This window comes from Petaurus breviceps, unplaced genomic scaffold (assembly GCF_028583685.1).
Source record: "Petaurus breviceps papuanus isolate PSGF00001 unplaced genomic scaffold, PetGlider_PUasm1.0 90919, whole genome shotgun sequence".
Taxonomy (NCBI): domain Eukaryota; kingdom Metazoa; phylum Chordata; class Mammalia; order Diprotodontia; family Petauridae; genus Petaurus; species Petaurus breviceps.
In genome coordinates, this window is record NW_027187378.1 from 41,953,736 (window position 1) to 41,959,331 (window position 5,596).

General features: G+C 42.8%; 1 pseudogene; it reads right to left on the reverse strand.

Moving 5' to 3' along the window:
- Nucleotides 1-99: 99 nt before the first annotated feature.
- LOC138151740 (triosephosphate isomerase pseudogene) lies at nt 100-3,296 on the reverse strand (annotated as a pseudogene).
- Between the last annotated feature and the right edge of the window lie 2,300 nt (nt 3,297-5,596).

The following is a 5,596-nucleotide window of genomic DNA, read 5'->3' on the forward strand; positions in this document are numbered from 1 at the left end:
GGGGGGGGGGAATCAGCATCACAATCACATGGTAAACCAGACTTGTGTAGCCTTGTCCCAGCTCAGCATGTAAGGGAGTCAGAAGGCCACATGAAGGATTCAGCTTTTAGCTTGGATGATGTCCAGGAATTCAGGCTTAAGAGAAGCTCCACCCACCAGGGAGCCATGCACATCAGGCTGGCAGGCCAGATCCTTACAATTGGCCCTGGTCACAGAGCCTCCATAAATGATCCTGGTAGACTGTGATACAGGTTCTGAGACATGGGTCTTAAGCCAGCACCGAAGCTTCTCATGTATCTCCTGGGCCTGCTGGGGTGTAACTGTCTTGCCAGTACCAATAGCCCAGACTGGTTCATAGGCTAGAACAACTTTGCACCAGTCCTTTGTGTTATCTGCAATGGCCTTGGTCTGGTCAAAAACAACCTTCTCAGTGATTCCAGCTTCCCTTTCATCCAATTTCTCATGAATAGAGGCAATCACGCCTGGGCCTGCTGACAAAGCATGGGCTACCTTCTTCCCAATGAGCTCATCTGACTCCCCAAAGATATGTCTCCTTTCAGAATGTCCAAGGATCACCCAGTTGGCCCCACAGTCCTTAATCACAGCAGGGCTGATCTCCCCAGTAAATGCACCCTTGGCCACTTTGTAGCAGTTCTGAGTAGCTACACCAATTTTTGCGTCTGATTTCTGATGAACAAAGTCAAGGTAGATAGCAGGGTCTCCACACACCACTTCCCGGGCTGGCACAAGGGCACCAGCCGCATTTGAGCAGCTCCAGCCATTTCAGGTGTCCTGGCTCCGGACCAGGCACCGGCCACGTGCCCCCTCTTCATTTCTTATAATACAATAGTATTCCATCACAATCATATACCATAACTTGTTCAGTCATTCCCCAATTGATAGGTATACTCTCAATTTCTAATTTTTACCACTAAAAAGAGCTGCTATAAATATTTTTGTACATATAGGTCCTTTTTCTTTCTTTCTTTCTTTTTTGTTTAAAGTCTATGCACAGTTTTATAGTCCTTTGGCCATAGTTAAAAATTGCTCTTCAGAATGGTTGGATCAGTTCACAACTCCATCAACAATGCATTAGTATCTCAATTTTTCCACTTTCTCTCCAATATTTGTCATTTTCCTTTTCTGTCATGTTAGTTAGACCTTCTATTAATTCAATTGTTATACCTCAGAGTTAGAAAATGTTTTCTAGACAGCTAAGGGGACCAATAACATAGAATATGTTCTAAAGATGCTTAATATAGTCAAGTTTACACAAGGCATCGAGACTAGTGAGACACTATTTTATTATGATATTTGACCATTTTAATTCCTGAGAGTCTATGAATCTATTTCCAGAGAAACATTTACATGTAGAATCATAGATCTAGAACATGAAGGCACTCCATAGACCTTCCAGTCCAGTCCTCTCACATACTTTTCAGATAAGGAAATTTAGAGAGATTGAGTGATTTGCTCAGTCACACAGGTAATGTCAGCTTCTTTGACCCGAGATGGGTGCTTTTTCCATTCTGTCCTTCTCTAGGACTCAGATAATTAAGAACTTTGCCTTCTGTGCTCTTTCTAAGGCAGTTTCTTAACAAGTCTATGGACCTGTTTTTTTTTAAAGACTATTTTGATATTGTATTTCAATATATTTGATTTCCTTTGAAATCCCATGTATTTTACAAATAAAAAAACAAACATTATTCTTAGAAGGGGGTATATAAACTTCACCAGATTGCCAAAGGATTCCATGAAAAACAAAAAGGTTAAGAAGCCCTATGTTTGAAGGGTCCTTTAACAATATTAATTTTTAACTCAGGAAAATGATTGCTATTACCTTTTCCTTTTACCCCCTCTAATTTATACTTTTTTTTTTTGGAGGGCAATTGGGGTTAGGTAACTTGCCCAAGGTTACACGGCTAGTTTTTATTGTGTGGGTGTTAAGTGTCTGAGTCCAGAACCAAACTTGGGTCCTCCTGACTCTGGGGCCAGTGCTTTACTCACTGCGCCACCTAGCCTCCCCTACTTTATACTTTTGATCAGCCCCAGTTGCAGGCTTGCTATCAACAGACAAAATGAAAATACTTCAAACCTTCAGGAGTCTGTGATTCTACTCCTTTGATGGGTGGGGTAGAGGTGTGGGGGGGGAGGGGGGTTGGTGGGTGGTGGTGGGGTGGGGGGGGGGGGGGGAAAACCTTGGGCCTTGAGGCCATGCTACTGGAGGCCCTTGAAGTAGAGAATTTAAAGACCTAGAGGGCCAAATGTTGCCTCAAGGCAACGGGTTCCCCAATGCTGCCCTTCACCAATGCAGATCACAGCCTTTTCACACGTCAGAGGATGATTTCATGAGTGACTATGGTCAAAATATTTTATCGCTAGATGACCAGACTTCTTCTGGTGATAAGCCCTGCCATATTTAGCTTGGTTTGTGCTTGAATGATAGATGCCTAAAGTCTCTAGCTGGGCCCATGTGACAAGGGTTTCTAGGTTAATAGAATCTGCCAGAACTTGAGTATGGTTTTTTGGCACTGGATGATCTTTACCCCAAAATGAGGCACCTTATGTGGGACTCTATAGTGAGGAAAGATGGGTGACACATTAAGTAAATGTGCACATTAAAGCCCATTTGCAGAAGCAGGCCCTTTCCCAAACAGATATATCTCTCTGCCTAGGGGGCTATTCAAAACCATTGGGATTCTGAGTTTGACTTCAGAATAAACAAACTTCTTCCCTAGTGGGAACTTGGTCTGTGCTCTTTTTCTGCCTTTCTAACACCCCAAAGCCAATTTCTCAAAGCCTAACTAGTCTCACAAGTACTTCCTAATGAGATTATTGTTTTCTTTATTATATTGAAAATAAAGTGCAGCATTGCTCCCAAAGCTTCTTTCTCAGTCTGTGGACAGTTCAGTGGTTTTTTGAAAGCCTCTTCATTGGTTTTTTACATTTAAGAGCCTCTCCCAATCTGGACCTATGGAAGCAACTCTCTTAACAGGAGGCCTTTTGTGGGATAACTGATGATATTGTAGGATCAATCATCATAGGTCAGAAGATGTTAGAGTTAGAAGGGGCCTTAGATCAAAAGGTCAGAGATAACATAGGCTTTTAAATTCACTTTACAAAATCATGAGGCAGGATTCAGGAACTCTAGTGAGTACCTAGGTCAAGACCTGGTTGTTAGCTAAGGCCAAACAGACAGAGGGTATATCCTGTCTCTGGTTTTGCTTCTTTCTTAGTGAGGTTGCCTTGGACAATTACCAGATCTCCAAGGAAACAAGGAGCCACATCTGGACCATGGAACCAACCCAGCTATGTTTTTAAAAAGGGGGAAGGCAGGGCAACCAGAAGGCTCCCCAGCCAGCATCTTACCATCGCTTCCCTTGGGTGCCTTTCTATGCTCATTACCCAGAGCATTAAGGGTCAGAGGACAAAGTATGAGTGGGAGGAGAGAGTAGAGTTTTTCTTCAAATACGAAGCTCCTAGTACTTGTGGCCTTGCCCTTTTCATGTCTGTATTATTCGTTCCCTATCCTGTGCACTGTAGCATAATACACATAGTCAGCTATTTTAAGCTACCCAAACTATTTTTGTTGCAGTGTGAGGGAATCTCAGGGTACAGGCTATATACAGATTTGAGCACTGGGACTGGCAGTCACAGGACTTGGATTCTAGTCCCAGTTCTGTCACTTATTGACTGTGTGACTTTGCACAAGTTGCTTCCTCTCTCTGGGACTCAGTTTCCTTTCTGTAAAGTGAAGGGATTGGACCAGATGGCCCCTGAGGTCCCTTCTAGTAATAGAGTTATGAGGAGGTAGGACTAAAGAACTGGTCTCTAAGGTAACAACCTTCTCAAGTAACCATTTTGTGATTTAGGGAAGTTGCAGGTAGACAGCTTTATATGGTTCAGTTGAGTTAGCAGAATCTTAAATTATTTTATGAGTTCCTCCTATGTTGTTTTATGAGTTCTTCCTCGGCCTTTCCTATTCACATCTTTCAACTTAGTGGTGGCATGACATAGTAGTAGGTTGGTCACTGGCCTTGGAGTTAGGAAGAGCTAGTTACAAATTCTCCCTCGGACACTTACAAGCCATGTGACTTTGGCCAAGTGAGCCTTGATTTCCTCATCTGTGAAATAAACAGGTGGGACTGGTTGGCTTCTAATGTCCCTTCCAGCTCTGAATCTATGCTCCTATGAAGGGGGTTGTTTCCTTTCAGGCCTTGGAATCACTCTCCTCTTTGCCTTATTTACTCTTCTTTCACCCCCTGGAATCCAAGGCTGAGACAGCTTTCTCAGTTCCTTTGGTCCTGTTTCCTTTCTAGCATCCAGGTTCCATCCCTTGGCTTTAAGTCAAAACTGTTCTTCTCAGGCACCTGAGACCCAACTCAGCAAATGCCTTGGACTCTGCTAACAGAAATTTCCTGGACTTTAATGACCTTATCCTTACTTTATTACCAGCTCTGGAACAGATCCAAGAGCTAGGGTACAGCCAATAGGGAAGATCAACTCAGAACATGTGCTTGGGAGGAGGCCCTAAGGGCTGTGAATGGAGCTTCTAGGAGGCCAGGGAAAGAAGAGAATGGATTGACTCCTGGGTGGTAGTCAGCATGTTCATGAATCAGTGAATAAAATAGAGGCTTGGAAAGGAAGACTAATTTGCTGGGCTCCCTGGATTTCTCATATATAAAAATGTGAAAGGAGGATTTTTGTAATGACTTTCAAACTTTTGAAGGGTCCCAGTAGGTAGAATTTTAGTCAGGAAGACCCTATTTCAAATCCTGAGACGCTTACTAGCTTTGTGACCCTGGGCAAGTCATTTAACCGTTATCTGACCTTTTCTTCATCTGTTAAATGGGGTCAACAATAGCACCTACATCAAAGGTTGTTTTACAGGTCAAATAAGATAAAAATTTAAAGTGCTTTACAGAACTTTAAATGCTATATAAATGTTAGCTATTACTCATCTTTTATCATTACTAATACCATGTTTCCCCGATAAGACCTATCCCGAAAATAAGCCCTCCCCATACTGTGTAAGATTCCTCTAAAATAAGCCCTCCCCCGAAAATAAGCCCTATTGAGATTGCTACTGTAGTGAAGGTGATCCCCTGCGCTATACACTACATTACGGTACATTACGGTACCCTCTGTATGGACCGTCCCCCCTCACCCCCGTGAAACGCACGCCGCGCTCCGAGCTGCATCCAGTCAGAGCTGTAGCAGTGAGCGCATCATCCTGTTCTTCCCCAGTGATTTGCTTGCTGGTACATTTTTTTGTTCACATTTACCTGTTTATTAAAATTGCTGTCAATGTTCATTAAAATAAGCCCTCCCCTGAAAATAAGCCCTCTGGTGTTTTTCTGTCCAAAAAAATATAATAAGACAGTGTCTTATTATTGGGGAAACATGGTATTAGCTCATCTTCATGAATTGAAATCTGACCTCAGATACTTGCAAGCTGTGTGACCCTGGGCAAGTCACTTCATTGTGTTTGCCTCAGTTTCTTCATCTACAAAATGAACTGGAGAAGGAAATGGCAAACCACTTCAGTGTCTTTGCCAAAAACAAAAAAACAAACAAGCCCCAAATTAGGTTATGA